Source organism: Stomoxys calcitrans, chromosome 1 (assembly GCF_963082655.1).
Source record: "Stomoxys calcitrans chromosome 1, idStoCalc2.1, whole genome shotgun sequence".
Taxonomy (NCBI): Eukaryota; Metazoa; Arthropoda; class Insecta; order Diptera; family Muscidae; genus Stomoxys; species Stomoxys calcitrans.
The window spans coordinates 254,980,234-255,002,593 of record NC_081552.1 but is presented as its reverse complement, the minus strand read 5'-3'; the positions used below and the strand labels follow the sequence as shown (position 1 = coordinate 255,002,593).

The window sequence follows — 22,360 nt, the reverse complement described above, 5'->3', positions numbered from 1 at the left end:
GGGGTCCAAAACCTTAAGTCGAGAGATCGGGGTCAAATCTGGATCGATCTGGGCCAAATTAAAGAAGGGTGTCGAAGGTCCTAACACAACTCACTATCCCAAATTTCGGCGACATCGGATAATAAATGCGACTTTTATGGGCCCAAAACCTTAAATCGTGAGATCGGTCTATATGGCAGCTATATTCAAATCTGAACCGATCTGAGCCAAACTAAAAAAGAATGTTGAAGGGCCTAACAAAACCCACTGTCCCAAATTTCGGCGAAATCTGACAATAATGCGCCTTTTATGGGCTCAAACCCTTAAATCGAGAGATCGGTCTATATGGCAGCTATATCCAAATCTTGACCGATCTGAGCCAAATTAACGAAGGATGTAGAAGGTCCTAACACAACTCACTGTCCTAAATTTTGGGAAAATCTGATAATAAATGCGCTTTTTATGGGTGCAAGAACTTAAATCGAGAGATCGGTCTATATGGCAGCTATATCCAAATCTGAACCGATATGAGCCAAATTGAAGAAGGATGTCGAGTGGCCTAACACAACTCATTGTCCCAAATTTCAGCAAAATCGAATAATTAATGTGGCTTTTATGGGCCTAAGACCCAAAATGGCCGATTGGTCTATATGGGGGCTATATTAAGATATAGTCCGATATAGCACATCATCGAACTTAACCTGCTTATGAACAAAAAAAAGAATCTGTGCAAAGTTTAAGCTCAATATCTCTATTTGTAAAGACTGTAGCGTGATTTCAACAGACAGACGGACAAACGGACGGACATGTCTATATCGTCTTAGATTTTTACGCTGATCAACAATATATATACTTTATAGGGTCGGAAATGGATATTTCGATGTGTTGCAAACGGAATGACAAAATGAATATACCCCCATTCTTCGGTGGTGGGTATAAAAAACCCACTTTGTTGAAAAAAGGCATAACAATGGGTCCGAACTTTTTCTACCCTTGTGTTGGTATATTTATATGACAATAATTTTACGACCTAGCCAATGGGGGAGGTTATCCAATGGTATCATTTTCCAAATGATGTAAAACTCTGCATTGAATTCCAGTTTTCATTTTTTTCATTTCACCCAAACACTTTGATATACTCGTATCCATGTTATTTCATAGTTAGTTACATCTTCTGCAACTCCTTCTATTGTTCCTGTGGTATCACAATGGACAAAAACTTCTAAGTGAGTCTAATGGCAGATTGCCACTTAAACCTAAACGAGCCTACTTAATTCATTATTCTTTTTGCTTATCCATTTATGTACACATGGGTTGAGTTTTATTGTTCACCGCCCAGCTTTTTTCGATATGTCATCATAATCAAAATGCATTTCGAGTTTAAAACATATATTCTATTCTAATTCGATATTCGTATATATTGTATATAACCTAATTTCAAGTTTTTGCCTGTTAGGGCGAAGATCATTAAATTTTACAATTTTTGATTGTTTCTCTTTCGAGAGGAGCTCAATGATCGGAGATACAAATAGAAAAGGAAAGCCAAAGATAGCAACACACACCAGAGATCGGAAATGCAAATGGAAAAATTAGGCAGAGCCCGGCCAGGATTCGAACCTGGGCACACGGAGCAACAGCGAGAGCCATTGCCGTTGTATTAGCGTTCGAAGCCTTCAATACAACTTCCAACAGATTCACAAAATCATGTGTAGTACGGAAGAAGTGTAATTTGTCACAGAAAGAATGTCTGTCATTACACAAAAATAAATGCATTGGGAAAAGTATAGCTAATAGTCAGGGTTGTCGAGTGTGGTTAAAGTGGTAAATGTATCATTGATGCGTTTTCGCTATTAATACGATTCATATACAACATACCAAAGCACGGCCCTTGAAGCCATCACACCTAATAAGGTTGCAAAGACTTCTAACCAAAGACGAAACGCGCCCTATAGTGGTTGGTGTGTGTGTTGCTATCTTTGGCTTTCCTTTTCCATTTGCATCTCCGATCATTGAGCTCGTCTCGAAAGAGAAACAAACAAAAATTTTGTACAACTCTCAAAATCACAATCGAAAAATATACTTCTTTGGTAACGACGTTACCAACTCTTCGATAAATCTTCATCCATACTTCCATGATATAGAAATTGCGAAATTCATTTACTGTATTTAATTATTTCATTGCAAAACTATAAGAGCAACCATAAAATCGGCGACCAACGCTGGACTCGTCAAACTCGATTTTTGTAGATAAAGTGAATTGAATTTTATACGGTAAGTAATTTTTTCTAGATATATTTTTTAAAATTTAAAAAAATTATCTTTGACATTAAAGAATCATGTCATATAAAATTCAGATCTTTAATTTTAACGAGTTCAGTTTCTAAAAACTGGAAATTCTAAAAAAGGAAAATTTGCAGATCTTTTAATTGAAAAACATTTTTTTTCTAAGTATTCTTTTTATGTAGCTTGGAATTCACGAATTTTGCATAACAAATTTTTGAGAAGAATACATTAAATTTCCAAGCAAACTAGTCCTATGAGTATAGTTCCAATTCAAATAAAATTTGCAAAAAAAAATTACTGTACGAATTTATTTAATATTTTATGACGGTATCGATACATTTTTTTTTGTTTTGGTTGATTACAATTGTATAGCCTTTATTTGCATTAAATATTATTCATATATAATTATTATTGGACAACATTTTTATTTTAATGATGAGTTTAAGATTTTATGGCAAATCGAAATGTGTGCTTAATTTCTTTTATTTTAATGTCTATCTTCATAAAAAAAAAAACAAAATTACACTTACTATAGTGTGCTTGCATTTTATAAATTATCTATAATTCAGAATTAAAAAACAAGTAAAAGCGTGCTAAGTTCGGCCGGGCCGAATGTTAATTAACCTCCACTAAGCATAGCTTTTGTCGAGTTCTTTGCCCGGTATCTCTTTTTACGCAAAGAATTGATAATGGGTGAAAATTCCTATGCTAATATATAAGAATTACTGGAGTTGTGTCTAGTAATGGTCCGAATCGGACCATAATGGAATCGAATGTTAAAGACCATAGTGGAAGTTATTGTGTGATAATTCAGGCAATTCGAATAAGAATTGCGCCCATTACGGGCTTAAGAAGGAAAATCGGGAGATTGGTTTGTATGGGAGCTGTATCAGGCTATTGGCCGATTCAGCCCATATTCGACACATATATTGAAGGTCATGGGAGATGTCGTCCTCTCGGGGCCTAAGAAGTATAATCGGGAGGTCGATTTGTATGGGCGCTGTATCAGGTTATGAACCCATTTTCTTGAAATCGTTGTTGCGAACCAAAAATAACTTTACATAAAATTTCAGCCAAATCGGATAATAATTACTCCGCCTGGAGGCTCAAGATCAAGTCGTGTCAAGATCCCAGATCGGTTTATACGGCAGCTATATCGGTTTATATGGAAGCCAATTTGAACCATACTTGGCACAGTGGTTGAAAGTAATACCACAACACTTCAACCAAATCGAATGCCAATAGCGCCCTCTAGTGGCTCAAGAAGTCAAGATCCTAGATCGATTCATATGGCAGCTATATCAAAACATGGACCGATATGGCCCAATTACAATCCCATACGACCTATACGAAGAAAAATTTTGTGCAAAATTTCAAGCGCCTAGCTGTGCTCCTCCGAAAATAAGGGTGCTTGGCATGGCTAGATAACTGAAAATGTCACGACGATCAATAATATATATACTTTATGGGGTCTTGGACGAATATTTGGTGTTACAAACTGAATGACGAAATTTGTATACCCCCATCATATGGCTGAGGGTATACAAAAAAACAAGTATCAACGTATTATGGTTGGGCGTGCCGAACTTTGGAAACCTTACTTACTATACTTTAATTGGCTATGACAGAATATTTGTTCCACTAGCCGAACGTAGAATAGCGTTTCAATCGCCTCGATCTTCTGCGGTCATTCTAAAATCTCTGACACCAAGTTTCGAGGTGTCTCCCACTACTTGATCTTTCCATCGGGCTTTTGGTCTTCCCGGTTTGCGTGTACCACCGTGATTGCCTTCAAAAGACTTCTTTGCTAGAGCGGATGAAGACATTCATTCTGACAACATGACCTAGCCAACGCAGGCGTTGTATTTTGATGCGTGTTACTATGCTATCATCGTCATAGAGCTCGTGGTCGCCTATATTCTCCATTATCGCAAACTGGTTCATATATTTAAGAATCTTTCTCTCGAATACTCCATGCATACCTACCACCACGAATATCGCATTTTGTTAAACCAACTGTTCGTTAAATTTTTCTACGTACGTTCTCGTACACTTTTACCAAATTACAGTCTAATGTGGACCCTTTCTTTCAAGCCTTACAAAACAGCTCACTTCTCCGAGTTTCGTCTTAATCATACGCATTTTATATATGGCAGCCATATCCAATTACGGTCCGATCTAAACCATACTCAGCATGTCTGGTAATCTAAACGCAGCATTTTGTGTTTAATTTCAGCGAAATCGGAAAATTAAGCTTTTATGGGCAAACCGGTTAATCGATATATTTGGCAGCAATATTCAAATATAAGCCGATATAGAACATACTCGACTTCAAAGTCCGAGGGCCTAACCTGAGTCACTGTGCCATATTTTGGTAAAATCGGATAAAAAGTGCATATTATGGACCCAAGACTCTAAATCGGGAAGTCGGTGTATATGGCAGCTATATCCAAATGTAGTACGATCTGAAGTAAATTCCATACAGATGTCAAGGGGCACCACACAAGTCACTGTGCGAAATTTGAGCAAAATTGATATATCAATGTGCCTTCAATGTGTCCAAGACTTTAAATCTAGCATCGGTATACATGACCCCTGCCTACAGTAAAAAAACTAGTAAGGAAGGGCAAAAGTCGCGCGGTGCCGACTGTATAATACCCTACAATGTGTGATGGACCTCGGCGAATGATTTCAGATGTGTTAATAAGCAATCCTTATCAAATTTCGAGTAAATATGTTCAAACTGTAATAACTGTGATGGAAAAATTAGAACATTATTGAAAATTACGCAAATTCTGACGAACATATATATGGGAGCTTTATCTAATTCAGAACCGATTTCGAACAAACTTCTCAGATAATGGGGTAGGTGCCGAAGGCCACCGTAGCGCAGAGGTTAGCATGTCCGCCTATGACGCTGAACGTCAGGGTTCGAATCCTGGCTAGACCATCAGAAAAAATTTTCAACGGTGATTTTCCTCTACTAATGCTGACAACATTTGTGAGGTATATAAAACTTCTCTCCAAAGAGGTGTCGCACTGTGGCACGCCGTTTGGACTCAACTATAAAAAGGAGGCCCCTTATCATTGAGCTTAAACTTGAATCGGACTGCACTCATTGATATTTGAGAAGTTTGCTCTTGTTCATGGGGAGCATTTTCAAATTTGCATTTGCCGAGGAAAGCGCTGTGCAAAAATTTGGCAATATTGGTCAATAAATGCGATTACAGTGACTCTAGAAGTGAAAATCGGGCGATATACATATATGACAGCTATATTTAAATCTATGCCGAATTCTATGAAATTCACCTGTAATGTCTAGAGTCACAAGAAAATCCTTCCTGCCAAACTTCGAGAGAATCGGTCAAAAAATGAGCACTTTTGTGCAATATTTCTCAGAATCGGATGAACCTATATATGGGAGCTATACCTAAATCTGAACCGTTTTAAGGCAAACTTCTCAGATACTGTGGCAGTCGTCGAAAAAAGCTATTCGCACAATTTTGGCAAGATGAGCCAATAAATGCGCTTTCTGTGACTCAAGAAATTAACTTCGGGCGATATTTATATATGAGAGCTATATCGAAATTTTAACCGATTTCAATCAAATTCACCAGTAATGTCGAGAGTCAAGAGAAAATCCATCCTGCCAAATTTCGAGAGAATCAGTTAACAAATTACCATTTTATTGCAATATTACTGCATATCGGACGAACATATATATGGGAGCTATATTTAAATCTGAACCGACCAAACTTTACAAACATTGAGGAAGTCATCAAGAAAAGCGATGTACGAAGTTTTGGGAAGATTGGTCAATACATGAGCTTGCAGTGGCTCCAGGAGTGAAAATCTGACGATATACATATATGACAGCTATATCTAAATCTGAACCGATTTCCATGAAATTCACCAACAATGTCGAGAGTCAAGAGAAAATCCTTCCTGCCAAATTTCGAGAGAGCCGGTTAACAAATGACCATTTTATTGCATTATTACTACAAATCGGACGAACATATATATGGGAGCTATATCCAAATCGGAACCGATTTTTTCCTATTTCAATGGGCTTCGTCTCTGGGCTGAATAACATGCCTATACCAAATTTGGAGTCGATCGGATGAAAACTGCGACCTGTAGTTTGTACACAAATTAACATGGATGGACGGACATTGATAAATGGAATCAGAAAGTGATTCTAATTCGTCTGGTATACTTATCAATGGATGTATCTCTCTTCTTTCTGGATGTTACAAACAAATGCACTAAGTTATAATACCCTGTACCACAGTAGTGGTGAAGGGTATAATTAATTTCACGCGGCTATCTTAACTCGTTCGAAAGTAAATGCACATGCGACAGACAGGCGAACAGACAGGCGAACAGACAGACGAACAGACACACGGACTGACAGACAGATAGACAGAGAGACACATGGACAGACAGACGGAGAGACACGCGGACAGAAAGACAGACGGACTTGGCTAAATCGACTTATATTGTCAAGACGATCAATCGGAAATAAACAAATAACTTATGGGGTTACAGATCAATATTTCCATATGAAAGTCGCCCGGACAGAGGGACTTAGCTATATCGACTTATATTTTTAAGACCATCAATCAAAAATATATAAATAATTTATGGGGACACAGTTCAATATTTCCATATGTTACATACGGAATGATGAAATTAAATATGCCCCCATCCTATAGTGTATAATGGGTATAAAAATTCAAATTTTCAAATTTTGTTTTAAGTTATTATATTTCTTATTTATTTTATTTACCAATGCAATTAAAAAAGTAATAAATTGTTTGTCTTTTGTAGTTAATTTTGCACAGAAATGCCTTCATACATTAAATTGACTAAATTGCAAGAAAATCATTGTCTGTGCCCATATCAAATTGAGACACTTTAGACTAAGAAATTTAGCAAACTTTTCATATTTTTGGTTGACAATTTTTTTAAAGAAAACAAAAATTATTTAATATACATACATATGAATCCCTCTTGTTTTACTCACCGTTTTTATTGAAAATCAAATGTACTACCATCGAATTATTGTTAATTTATCAAGAGTCACATGAAACATTCCACTATGTTAGATACTAAGTTCCATAAATTACTCACTTACTTAAAAAGTGTCATAACTCAAAATCAATCATCTTACTGATGGTTAGTTATTGCTACACATGTGCCGGAATAAAACAAAATGTTGAGTTATCACTCTTTTTAAATAAATGAGACTTGATAATTTAAAATTCTATCCACAGCTTAAACCACAAATCAAATTTTGAGTGAAGTCGTGTACAATAAACAAATTGGCATACTTTTAACCGCTGGTTCAGGGAGTACAAAAAAAAACCGTAAAAAAAAACATTGAACAGTTGGATAGAACCTTAGGGTACTTTACGAACTAAGAAAGGGCGCCGAGCAAAATGTTTTCTTCTAAACACGTAGAAAAAATTTAGTTTTTGGGGATCGGGATGTCCTCCAAAACTGCACCAAATGTTGTGATTTTAACACAGGGTTGCAACATTTTTTCTACATCCAAATATTATTTGCTCTTTTATTCTGTTCGTTTAATAATCCCAAGGTTTTTTTTCCAAAAAAAGCTCAACGTTAAGTCGACATGAAAACAATCTGCTACAAAAACTGTTACAAGAAAGCCCACCTTAAATACTGCAGGCGTATGGCGAAACCCCTCTTTAAATACCTAACTCAAATGCTCAAAAAGGCCATATGGAACACAGAACACTCAATCAAGGATATGTCGATTTCCAACTAAAAATAATGGAATTCATTCAAAACTCCCCCTAGTTTATATTCCATGGAAGCGTTTAAATTTGGGATATGCAATATAATTCTACGTTACTTCTCAAGATGTGGGAATAGAATAAATTTTGTCACTTTGGAAGTACATAAAATGCTGTTCTTTTAGAATAACTTCCAATTTATATTGCTGGGCCATTTTGAAAGATCAAAGGACATCGATTTACAATATCCAAACCCATATTCGTTTGTTCTTGGAGACTCATGTTAATACTTTACGATGTAATAAGGGGAGTGATTTCATAACTATACCTTCATCCAATGCTAATAGGTATAAAACCCTTTTATTTCACCTCGAAGTTTGGCTGTAACGATATTACGAAATGACCAAGTTTCCAAATTATCAGCTGCAGTATCATGTCCCTCGCTGAAGTTCATAGACGGACGGACAACTAAAGAGATTTGCAGGCAGACACACGACAAGCAGCACAAGGCTTTAACATTTATTCACATAATAAATTAGTTAAAAAAAAGAAAAAAAGGCATTAAGTTCGACCGTGACGAACTTTGGATACCCACCACCCCGGGTATATGTGTAAATCCCCTATCGTCACAATCCGGTGCAAATTGGATTACTTATGCACCCAAATTCGGCGCGGACATTGAGTGGTCTAATATATATGTCACCATTCAATTTTGTAGAACAAAATATTGGTCTTTTTGGCAGATATATCCAATTATAAACCGATCTGAATCATATTAAGGTCGGATATCGTGAAGCTCAGAAAAACTCACAGTTTCAAATTTCATCGAAATCGGGTAATAAATAATGGTTTTATGGGCTTCAGTCCCCTTATCGGCAGATCGGTCTATATGGCAGCTCTATCTAAATATAGTCCGATCAGAACCATATTTAGGTCGGATATTTGGAGGTCTTAACCAACTCAGTGTTTCAAATTTCAGCAAAATCGGGTAATAAATAAAGCTTTTAGGCTTCAGACCCTTTATCGGGAGATCTGTATATATGGCAGCTATATCTAAATATAGTCCTATCTGAACCATATTTAAGTCAGATGTCAGAAGGCTTAAAATAACCCACTGCTGGAAATTTCAGCGAATTCGGGTAATTATTAAAGCTTTTATGGCCTTCAGACCCTTTATCGACAGATCGGGCTATATGGCAGCTATATCTAAATATAGTCCGATTTGAACCATATTTAGGTCGGGTGTCAGGAGGCTAAAAATAACCCACTGTTTCAAATTTAAGCGAAATCGATTAAAAAATTAAATACTTATGGGCTTCAGACCCTTTATCGGCAGATCGGTCTATATGACAGCTATATCTTAATAAAGTCCGATCTGAACCATATTTAAATCAGACGTTGGGAGGCTTAAACTGCGCATTATTCAAAATTTCAGCGAAATCGGGTAATATTTAAAGCGTTTATGGCCTTCAGACTCTTTATCGGGATATCGGTCTATATGACAGCTATATCTAAATACAGTCCCATCTGAACCGTATTTGGGTCAGTTGTCGGGAGGATTAAAATAACCCACTGCTGCAAGTTTCAGTGAAATCGGGTAATGATTAAAGCTTTTATGGCCTTCAGACCCTTTATCGGGAGAACGTCTATATGGCAGCTATATCTAAATATGAACCGATCTATAATTTAAAGCGTTTATGGCCTTCAGACCCTTTATCGGGATATCGGTCTATATGACAGCTATATCTAAATACAGTCCCATCTGAACCGTATTTAAGTCAGATGTCAGAAGGCTTAAAATAACCCACTATTGCAAATTTCAGCAAAAACGGGTATTAATTAAAGCTTTTATAGCCTTCAGACCATTTATCGGCAAATCGGTCTCTATGACAGCTATATCTAAATATAGTCCCATCTGAACCATATTTACGTGAGATGTCGGGAGGATTAAAATAACTCACTGTTTTAAATTTCAGCGAAATTGGTTAAAAAATAAAATTCTTATGGGCTTCACACCCTTTATCGGGAGATCGGTCTACATGGTAGCTATATCTAAATATAGTCCGATCTACACCATACTTAGGTCAGTTGTCGGGAAGCCTTAAACTACTCACAGTTTTAAATTTCAGCAAAATCGGATGAATAAAAGACCGATTTTCCTTTTATCGGAAAATCGGTCTATAAAGCAGCTATATCAAAATATGGTCCGATTTCGCCCATTCAAGAACTTACCAAGCGTGCATCAAAAAGTCGTATCTGTGCCAAATTTCAGCTCAATATATCAATTTTTGAAGGATCTAGTGTGATTACAACAGACGGACGGACAGACACACGGACATCGTAAAATCGTCTTAGAATTTTATCCGAAATATACATACTTTGTAGGTTCAGAAATTGATATTTGGATATGTTGCAAACAGAATGACTAAATGAATATACCCCCTATACTAAGGTGGTGGGTATAATAACTAAAATTATCATTTAAGCTACTTTTATTGGCCCTATTGAATTCGAATACATAAAACATTACAACTATGTTTGCTGCAAAATTATGACTGACGAACACCAAATGGTCCCTAAAGAGATTAATATAGGCGTAAACATTTTGAATTTCAGATATGGAATGTCAACTATACGTTATACCTTGGATTTAGGCATATGTATTTTTTTCCACTCATAAAAATCCATTTCAAAATGATATATGAAACTCAATAACATTTCCTTGCCAATAATGGTAAATTCATTTAAAACATAAAACGTTGTATCATCATGAAACGCATTACAATTCTACCCAAACCTAACTTGAAAAAAAAAATAATACAACGCATTCAAGCCTTTTAAAAAATCCATTAAATATTTGTCGCACAATATTTGGTATACAATTCGCAATTTGTGCAAAACATCCTTTATCAATTATTTTTATGTCAACAATGCCACAGTGGTCTCAAAGTTAATAAAACGAAAAAAGTGATCAACGTTATTTTTAAATCTAATGTAATGTGGCCAGAGAGTTGTACAGCGCCGTTCTTAGACAATTCGGGACAATGGAGCGTATACTTCATTAAAATAAATGATAACGTTACTTATACGTGCAGTGGTACCAAAAGATTTACTGCCAGAAACAATAACATTTTGTAACTCGCACGTCAATTCTTTGAAATCAGCTGATTTTATAAAGGCGAAACAGCTGATTTCAAATGAATTGAGTAACATAACGTTAGTGCTCTTTGGTAGTTTGATTAATAGCGGAGCTCTGAAGTAATAATTAAGCCCAAATTAGGCTGGAAAATGAATATAGTGAGAGCAATCAATCAATTCTTCAAAAGAGAAGGAAAAAGTCTGTGTTTGGCTTGCACAGAAATCTACGCAAATCATACGTCTTTAACCCTTCTTTAAGCAGATATTCTAAGGAGTTATACATACCTTGCAACTCTTTAGCCGAAGGTGTTTTAGCGCCCTTACAATGAGTTTGTATCTGTGTCAACACAATAATTTTCTTTAAGTGATGGTCTTAAACAACAACCAAAAATATTGAATAGCAATACAAAATTTTCTCTTATAACTAAAAAAAAAAAAATATAATTAGTAATCAAAAACAATTAAAAAAAAGCAAAACAAACTAATCCTGCAAAAACAGAAATTTAAAAAGCTTGAAACTAAACAAATCAAAACAAAAACAATTTTCCACCTTTCTTTTCTTTTCCAACCATACCACCGCTACCACTCATTTCTAATCTAAGCCAAAAACAAAAGCAAAAAAACACCATACCTCTTTACTTTTAATTTTTCGTAGATATCTGTCTTTCTCTCTATATTGCTCTCTAATTTCATCTAAGTAGAACTTTTGTTATATATTCCTAAAATATTTGCCATCAACACATTGCAAAAAGAAAACAAAGCTTTTACATAATACATTAACTCACAGAAACACATACAAAGCTTTTCTTATGGATTTGCCTTTTCAATCGCTCTCACTTTATCACTCACTCACATTTACTTTTCTTTGTCACTCTATCACTATTGCCTTGTATTAGATAACATTGATAACTTTTATTTTCCAAAAAAAAAAAAAAAATCATAAAATATGGCCACTATTCTCTCAAAAAAAGTTTATTAAAATTTGTTTTTTCTTACATCTAAATAATGTGTAGTGTTCATAGTTTTTAGTTTTATTTTGATTTTTTTCTTAAATTTATTTTCAAAGTCTTTAAATGTTGTGTGCCTTACAAAAGAGAATATAACATTAAACAGCTGTGAAACAATATATAGAATTTTTTTTTTTCAAAAACCAAGACAATGTTTTCTAAAATGTCCCACTGTGCCTTGCAAAGTACTGTCACATTTTGTTACTTTGAGTTTTTTTTTATTTTCGTTTTCGCTTTCATTCTCTGTGCATTCAAAGTTACATATTTGAACATGTTATGTCCCTAAGGTCACCCCGTTAATATTGCATATTCCATTCATTTTAAAGTACCTTGCAATATTAATTCGGCGACCCCTAAAAAGCGACCTAAGCATACCCAATGGCCATAAAATTTTAGACATTTTTTTCTAGTATTTAATATTTTAGTATCCTCAGTGCTCAAGAAATATAGCATCACAAGCATCACACCCACCCGCACGCACACGCAAACGAATGTTGTTGCCAAACCTTTTATTAGATTCCAGAAATGTTTTTCAATATGGGTTGTAATGAATGTATTCATCGTTCATACGAGTTTTACATAAACAATGATTTGGATGGACTTCATCCCTCTGGTCCTGGATTATACTTTAAATTTGGCACCGAAGTTGCTAAATGCATAAAATATGTGGAAACCAGGGAATATATTTTGTTTAGTAGCGTATACCAATTAAGGCTTGTTTTTCATGCCTTTTTAATTTCATATAAACAGCAGCGAGTTAAAGTAAAAAAATATTTAATCTATATTTGCAAAGCTTACATCTGGTCACATAGGCAATTTGGTGACCAAGGCGATATAATTCCACATATCTAAGTTTCAAAATAGCAGGCAGACATACGGCAAGCGCCAAAAAATTTTAACATATTTAGTTGTACTTTGCTTGCAAATGCTTTTTTCGAATACTACAAACAATCGATAAAAAAAATCCTTACACAATATAACATGTAAACTACTTTCTCGGTGCCTTCTGAAAAGCTTTGTTGGAGACCTTCGGTGGCATGTACTCCAGTGTTGCAGACTTCATACCCCAGCCTTTGCACTTGTATCAATTTGTGAAAAACCAGTAAGGAAGGCCAAGAGTAGGGCGGTGCAGACTGTAAAATACCCTACATCTACCCCATAAGTACAATCTGGGAGCTATATACAATTCTGAACCAATTTTGATAAATCTCGGCGAGCAAAAAACTACGGTTGAAAAATGACAGCATTATGGCAAACTACCCAAAATCTGAAGAACATATATATGGGCGCTATTTCTAATTCTGAACCGATTTCAAGCAAACTTCTCAGATAATGTGGTAGTCGTCGCTGAAAGCGTTGTGCCAAATTTTGGCAAGATTGGTCAAACAATGCGATTGCAGTGGCTCTTGGGGTGAAAATCTGACGATATACATATATGACAGCTATATCTAAATCTCGGCCGATTTCTATGAAATTCACTAGTTATATTGAGAGTCAAGAGAAAATGCTTGCTGCCAAATTTTGAGAGAATCGGTTAACAAATGACCATTTTATTACATTATCACTGAAAATCGGACGAACATATACATGGGAGCTTTATCTTAATCTGAACCGATTTTGACCAAACCCTATGTATGTTGTGGTAGTCACCGAGGAAAGCGTTGTGCAAAATTTTGGCAAGGTGGGTCAATAAATGCGCTTGCTGAGACTTAAGAAGTTAAAATCGGGCGATAAATATATGAGAGTTATATCTAAATCTGGGACCGATTTCTAGGAAATTCCCCAGTAATATTGAGAGTCAAGAGAAAATCCCTCCTGCCAAATTTCGAGAAAATCGGTTGACAAAAGATCATTTTATTGCAATATTACTGCAAATCGGACGAACATATATATGGGAGCTATATCTAAATCTGAACCGATTTTGACCAAACTCTATGTGTATTGCGGCAGTCGTCGAGGAAAGCGTTTTGCAAAATTTTGGCAAGATGGATCAATAAATGCGCTTGCTGCGACTCTAGAAGTTGAAATCGGCGATATATATATGAGAGCTATATCTAAATCTGAACCGATTTCCATGAAATTCCCCAGTAATATTGAGAGTCAAGGGAAAATCCCTCCTGCCAACTTTCGAGAGAATCGGTTAACAAAAGACCATTTTATTGCAATATTAATGCAAATCGGACGAACATATATATGGGAGCTATATCCAGATCTGAACCGATTTTTTTCAATTTCAATAGGCTTCGTCTCTAGCAAAAAACATGCCTGTACCAAATTTGAAGGCGATCGGATGAAAACTGATACCTGTATTTTGTACACAAATTAACATGGACAGACGGACGAACAGACAGACAAACGGAGATAGCTGAATCGTATCAGAAAGTGATTCTGAGTCAATCGGTATACTTATCAATGGGTCTATCTCTCTTCCTTTTGGGTGTTACAAACAAATTCACTAAGTTATAATACCCTGTACCACAATAGTGGTGTAGGGTTTAAAAAAACTTTCTAGATTTTCCATGTCAGAACTGGATTCACTGAATGAGGTTGCGAAAAGCATTGAGCCGACAAAATTTTTTTTTAATATTTTACAGTAATTGCCATTGAGGATGTCTACTTCTATTTCTATTCTCTATCTAATTTTACATACATTCTTTGTTTACGGCTTATTTTGATATCCTCAAAGTTCATTAGGCCCTGTTCACTTTTTGTTTTCGGCAACTGACCTTCTGTTACTCAGCCATAATGTCATAACATCATATTTCTGAAGATTCGACAACATAAACATATTTATGTCAACTTATTCCTTAAGTAGGGAGGCCACCGTAGTGCAGAGGTTAGCATGTCCGCCTATGACGCTGAACGCCAGGGTTCGAATCCTGGCGAGACCATCAGAAAAAATTGTCAGTGGTGATTTTCCCCTCCTAATGCTGGCAACATTTGTGAGGTACCATGCCATGTAAAACTTCTCTCCAAAATGGTGTCGCACTGCGGCACGCCGTTCGGACTCGGCTATAATAAGGAGACTTCTTATCATAGAGCTTAAACTTCAATCGGACTGCACTCATTGATATGTGAGAAGTTTGCCCCTGTTCCTTAGTGGAATGTTCATGGGCAAAATTTGCATTTGCATTCCTTAAGTAGGGTTTCGGCAAAAATATTTTGAGACTTGACAGACAAAATTATTGAAATTTTGTTGATTTTCAACAAATTCTTAAGTTTAGGTAGTTGTAAAAATAGGCATACTACCATGTAAAGCACAAAACTCCCATGCCAATCATGACTTGCAAACCCAGGTTCGAGTCCCAGTCCTATTACTGTGCAGCAGTACTTATTGATTTATTTCATCACAAAGAAGATGATGTCGGTAGGCTAGAGGATGCGTACAAGACTACCAAACATGAGATCATGAGTTCAATACCAAAATTATTAAAATTTGTTTTTAAAGGTAACAGTAGAGAGTGATAGAGGAAAACCCGAGAGCTGCAGTAAAATGAACCAAAAAAAAGCAGCGCGAGCTAGAAAAAGAAAACAAAAACACCACCACCCAAACAAAGCAACATGCGTATGGCTTGCAAAGAGTGACTTTCAACAACAAATTTGTACTTTTGGTTGGCCCTAAAAACTATAAATATTTAGTTCCACTCTCTTTAAGACCCAAATTGTCTTGGTGAGCAAATACGTCCTATTTGAGGGTTGTTATGGTGATGGGACGTCCCCTAGACGGTTGGTCCCTAATGTTGATATCAGATACGTGGTCAACTTCCTTTAACTTATATACCTTTAAATACCTTTAATTTGAGACCCATATTTCCATAGTCGGCAAACAGACCGGCATGGGGGGTGTTTTGGGGGATGGGCGGCCACTCAGTGAGTTGGCCTTGAAAATATATATCTACTCTAAGAACCCTCTTATTTGACCCTTAGTTTATGGGGCCCTTGTAGGGGTGGGGTGGCCCCATAGACTCATTTCCCGAATATTGATATCAAATTCGTGCTTTACTCCCAAAGACCTTTCATTTGAGCCCCATATTGCTATGGTCCTCAATTTGACCCCTTTAGGGGATGATTTTGCCCCATATTTAGATCAGATTCGAATTCTACACTCAAATACCATATATTTAAGCCCCATATTCCCATGGTTTTAGGGAAGGGATGGACCCCCAAAAAAGGTGGTCACACATTTGGATATTAGATTCGTTGACAATCTTTAAACTAAATTTTCTTATCCTTAGCTCAAATCCTTAAGAAAATGGGACAACAGTTTATTCAGTGTATGGAATAATATTTTATAACTTTTATAATTTTTTTTTTTTTTTTTTTTTCTTAAAACAATTTTTTTTTGTTAGAAAAATTTATTGATATTCTTCATTAATGAAAATTTTATTAAATTTTTTTAGCAGGGAAGACCTTAGTAAAATTTAGGGAACATTTCATTGAAATTTATTCTTAAAATTGACATTGAATAACTTTTTTTTAGTACTTCCCAAAAGTTTCTTCAAATGTAGTTGACTTCTAAACTTATTTTGTGACAAACCTTGGGAATTTGTTTACGATAAAATTACACCTTTTATGATAAATTCATTCAAGAATTTGTGACGAATACCAAGTTTTTTAAACAAATGTGGAAAAAGTCGTGATGATTGGATAATCAATGCCATCACCACCATGATTATAAAAAAAATGGCATTCGGGCAAACCGCACAGAAGTATGTGCGGACAAACGGACATGGCTAAGCCACATCAGGACAAGTTTCTGAGTAGAACCATTAATTTTACAATAGTCACAGTAGTGGAGCCTGGTACAATTTGTATTTCAATAATACGTTCTTTATAAATGTGTACTTAGTTAACCAATTTCATGCTAGGACCTAAAATACTCTACTGGACTCCTTAGTAACCACTACATCTAAGTTTGGTCTACGTGGCAGCAAGTGTTATCATAAACCGATCGCCACAATATTTTGTAATTTGCTTATTGCCATCAAAAGAAAAGAAAGGAGGGTATGTATTTCTCTATTTTCAAAGAGAAATGCTTGCACCGTTTGTCAATAAAAAAAAATAAATAAATCTTATGAGCGTACGTCTTCCTACGATCACACTCTTTGCCAAATGGAAAAGACACATGTGATAAATAAAAAATAAACGAATCAATTTTTCGTGTGACAAGGCGTCTATCGCTGAAAGCGAAACATTTTTGGCTAAAACCAATTTTTGAATTTACGAGTAAAAGAACCATTCTTCACCACAGACGAAGTTCCTGAAGATTTCACCATTAGGTTGGGTTGAAAAAAAGGTGTGGGTAGTAATCCACCTATGCCACTATAGACATAAACCTAAGCCAGTAATCGGCTTGTTGTGCGCTCTAAATGATAAAAAGTAACCACGAAAATAAAATCTAAGTTAGGAGTTCTGTGCTACTTACAAAATCCTATATTGTTTTCCATACCACGTCCCTATGTTGGTGCACGTCTGGTATTGTGTCCCCACCTAAGTACCGGTGTCTGTTAGCCCCGAAATCTGACATAGGACATCGGAAATGCTCCAACGTCTCATCATCTTCTTCACATGCCCAACACATGCTATCACTTGCGGCACCGAATTTGCATAAGTGAGCTCATAGTCCTATGTGTCCTGTTTTGATGCCGAAGGCTATACTGACCTCCTTCGTACTTGCTTTCAGTATAACCTCGTCTTTTCACAATCCGGATCTCCCCTTAGGATTTTCGCCGTCCTACCGACCGTTTCGCTGTTCTACAATGTTACATGCGTTCGTCGATCATGCCCCTAACTTGGACTGCGTCGACCCGAAAGGCTCTAGGGTAACCAAGTTTATTGAGGGCAGTCCTGTGGCCTTCACTGCCAAATCGACTGTTCGTGACCTTACCGTCCTGGTTGTTATTGCCCTAATGGCCAGTTAACTGCCACACACTTCGCCTAAACACCACATCACTTCACGCATTCCATGATCGCACGGATCTCTGCCTGCAGGATCGTATTATGGTCACGTAGTAGAAAACGGATCTCAGTCCCTGGGTTCTCAATGTAGACCCCCAGGCCCACTCTGTCCTCTAACTTTGATGCATCTGTATAGCATGTATAGCCATCTGGAAGGGCAATATCAGAGTTCCGTCACTCCAAGACTGTGCTTCAATCGGAAACCTTTTCTAATTCATCCAGGTTTCTTTTTGACATCTCGATTATACCACGATGGTATTACCTATTTCTTTGCTCTATCCATTCGCCCATCGCCTAGAGTCTTATTGCCGCAGTAACTGCTCACACTTAATCTGTATGTTAATGGGTCGAATATCTTTAATAGTCTTCGGTGCCCTTGTGGGCTTGGTCCTCATCACTCCGCCAACGCCCAAACAACATGTTCACTGAACCTGTTGTATTATTCCTGTTGCACTTTTTCTCCATCGCTGATCACCAAACTACTGAGGCGTAAATAAGTATTGGTCTAATCACGCTCCTGTTCTACCCTGGCATTCAGGCCCCATTGCGAGTCTACGATCCTTCTACATAGTGTCCAACACCTGCAAACCTTCTCAGTACGCTCCTGAATGTGACACTCCGTTTAGATTCCTGTCCAAAATCGCTGCTTGTCAGATATCGAAATCGTTCAATTGAGGAAACGTGGTGCGTCAAATTGACCCAACTTTGTTTTCCTCGTGAACAGGTAGATTTCAGCCTGCTCTGGATTAACATTGAGACCCCTATCCGCAAGTCGCTTTCGGTCCTTCTGCATAGTGGGTTCGTATCCTTTCCCCTTAGACAAATTATAACATCGTCTGCGTAGCAAACGGGTTCAAATCCTTCCTCAGTCAGCATCCGTAATACGTAATTTATTGTAGTCACCGATAAGAGTGGCGATAATGATTCTCCCCTATATTTATGTCATGGGTCCCCACTATTTATTCACCTGTTCCTTAGCATATGGTTTATTCAGACTCTGAGGACTCGATCCACCCGGTGCTGGTCTAAGAATTGGATCAGTGTGCCGGTCCGCATATTGATAAAAGCCCCTCGATGCCAATGCATACCGCCAATGTGTACGCCTTAGCATCTAGGTTAGGTTAAAAAGAGCCACTATGGACATACACCTAAGCTAGTAATCGGTTTGTTGTGCGCTCTAAATATTTTTAATAAAAAGTAACCTCGAAATAGAAAATCTAAGTTAGGAATTCCGTGCTTCTTACAAAATCCCTAATTGTTTTCAATGCCACGCCCCTAAGGGCACCGTAGCGCAGAGGTTAGCATGCCCACCTATGACGCTGAACGTCTGGGTTCGAAGAAATAATTTTCAGCGGTGGTTTTCCCCTCCTAACGCTGGCAACATTTGTGAGGTACAATGCCACTTCTCTCCAAAGAGATGTCGCACTGCGGCACGCCATTCGAAATCGGCTATAAAAAGGAGGCCACTTATCATTGAGCTTAAACTTGAATCGGTCTGCACTCATTGATATGTGAGAAGTTTGCCCCTGTTCCTTAGTGGAATGTTCATGGGCATTTCATTGCTGCGTAAAACATTTTGGAAAGGGCAAGAAAGGCCACTCTTGCCCCATACACCTCCAAGAAAACCATTGGCAAAGTTGGGGGTTTAGACCGCGTGTCATGCCTTGGGTATATACTGCAGTTGTCAGACCTATAATGCTATATGGTGTTGTTGTTTGGTGGATGGCGCTTTAAAAGTCCACCTATGGTCAATACTTAACCGGATCCAAAGGATGGCTTGTTTGTGCATCACAGCCGCACTGAGGATGACACCATCTGATGCACTGAATTTTATGCTACATCTTATGCCTCTGGACATTGTGGCTACCCAAATTGCAGCGACCACTGCCTTGAGGTTAAAGGAAGCTTTCTCATTGGTCATGTGGCGGCTACGGACTCTGTGTTATTCTTGATACAATATCCGATGTTCCAGGTAGTGCGGATTACATCCTACCTGAGCTGTAAAGATCTATAACTGGTCAAAGGTTACCCGATCACTGCAGTGTGTATCAAGCAGGGATCCTTGCAATTAAGGAAGTGGTGGAATGGCTAAATATCTTCTCAGACTGCTAGGCAGCCAATAAATCCCTGGAAAGAAGTTCAAAAAAGTTCAAAAAGATATCCCAGGGAATTGTAAAGCGGATGAGCTTACAAGACTAGGAACTACCCTACACATTCCAGGGATACTGGAATCTGTGAGTATGCCTCTAGCGACATGTAAGCTAAGTTTTCAGGACCAGGCCCGAAGGACAACGAATGGTAGATGGTCACAAAGAGGTGGCTGTGAGCATTCCAAAACAATGTGGCCTAATCTAGACTTGAAGAGGTCTACTGCTTTGCTGTCATTGGCTAGAACAGACGTCTCAGTCATGGTGTCCGTCATGACAGGTCACTGTCTAATCGGAAAGTATGCTGGCAGACTGAAGGTTGCCAGCAACGACTCTTGCAGAAGCTGTGAGGACATCGAAGAAGAAGAGACTATAGAACACCTTCTGTGTGTGTGCCCCGCACTAGCAGTTAGAAGGAGTTCCACTTTAGGTTCTCATTTCTTTGAGAACCTGTCTGATTTAGCGGATGTGAACATTAGCAAGTTATTAGGCTTTTTAAAGCGATCTGGATGGTTCAACGGTAGGTACTAGAAGGCATCTTCCTTCTTCTGTTCCTGTGGTATCACAATGGACGAAAACTTCCAAGTGAGTCTGATGGCAGACTACCACTTAAACCTAACCTAACCCAACCTAAGGTATCATAAAATCCAAATTCATGTTGCAAAATTAATTTGAGTGCTTTAAAATTTAAAATAGACAAATTCCCTTGTTAAACTAAACAAGAATCTAGGTCGGTTTATATGGCAGCTATATATTATGAACCGATTTGAACCATACTTAGCACAGTTATTGAAAATGATATCACTCAAATCGGACGATAATTGCGCCCTCTAGAGGCTCAGAAAGTCAAGACCCAAGATCGGTTTATATGGCAGCTATATCAAAACATGGACCTATTTGGCCCATTTACAATTCCAAACGACCTACACTAATAAGAATTATTTGGGCAAAATTTAAGCCGCTAGCTTTACTCCTTCAAAAGTTAGCGTGTTTTCGAGAGACAGATGGACGGACAGACGGACGGACGGACAGACGGACGGACGGACAGACGAACGGACGGACAGACGGACGGACAGACGGACGAACGGACAGACGAACGGACAGACGGACGGACAGACGGATGGACAGACGGATGGACAGAAGGATGGACAGACGGACTGACAGACGGACGGACATGGCTAGTTCGACTTAAAATGTCATGACAATCAAGAATATATATACTTTATGGGGTCTTGACGTATATTTTGAGGTGTTACCAACAGAATGACGAAATTAGTATACCCCCATCCTATGGTGTAGGGTATAAAAAACAGTTTGTATAGAAAAGAGTTGTTACTAACAAACCAGATGGAATTTCTAATAACATGTTCTATATATCACCGTAGCGCAGAGGTTAGCATGTGCGCCTATGACGCTGAACGCCTGGGTTCGAATCCTGGCGAGACCATAAGGAAAAAAATTTTCAGCGGTGGTTCTCCCTTCCTAATGCTGGCAACATTTGTGAGGTACTATGCCATATAAAACTTCTCTCCAAAGAGGTGTCGCACTGTGGCATGCCGTTTGGACTCGGCTATAAAAAGGACGCCCCTTATCATTGAACTTAAACTTGAATCGGACTGTACTCATTGATGTGTGAGAAGTTTGCCCCTGTTCCTTAGTGGAATGTTCATGCGCAAAATTTGCATTTGCATATATCAGTAGTAAATGGTGGTATTTGGGCAAACTTTGTATGCGTCACAATATTTTTCCTTAATCTACCAAAAAACATGTAATTTTATCGTAAATAAAGTCCCAACGTTTGCCACAAAAGAAGTTTACTTGTCGAAAATTTCGTAAGTTGCAAATCCATTTTTTTTTTTGTGTACATACCTGAAAGCTTAAAGCTTAGCTTAGCACTTTTTGGACATTACTATCTATACAAAGGCACAGTGAGGCAATGAGAAAACCTTTTTTAGTAAGCAGATGTACTTACCAAATACATAATAATATCAATTTACTTCAATTATTGTTGTTACACAGCTACAGTTTGTTATGATTTCTACTTTTGAATGTTACCTAGGTGTTCTTCGGATTTTTTGTATTTTTTTTT

At 37.4% G+C, this 22,360-nt stretch overlaps 1 protein-coding gene across 5 annotated transcripts in view; it reads left to right on the top strand.

Moving 5' to 3' along the window:
- Nucleotides 1-22,360, top strand: part of LOC106089047 (gamma-aminobutyric acid receptor subunit beta) — a 144,681-nt gene that overhangs the window by 120,539 nt on the left and 1,782 nt on the right. The window lies entirely within an intron of this gene.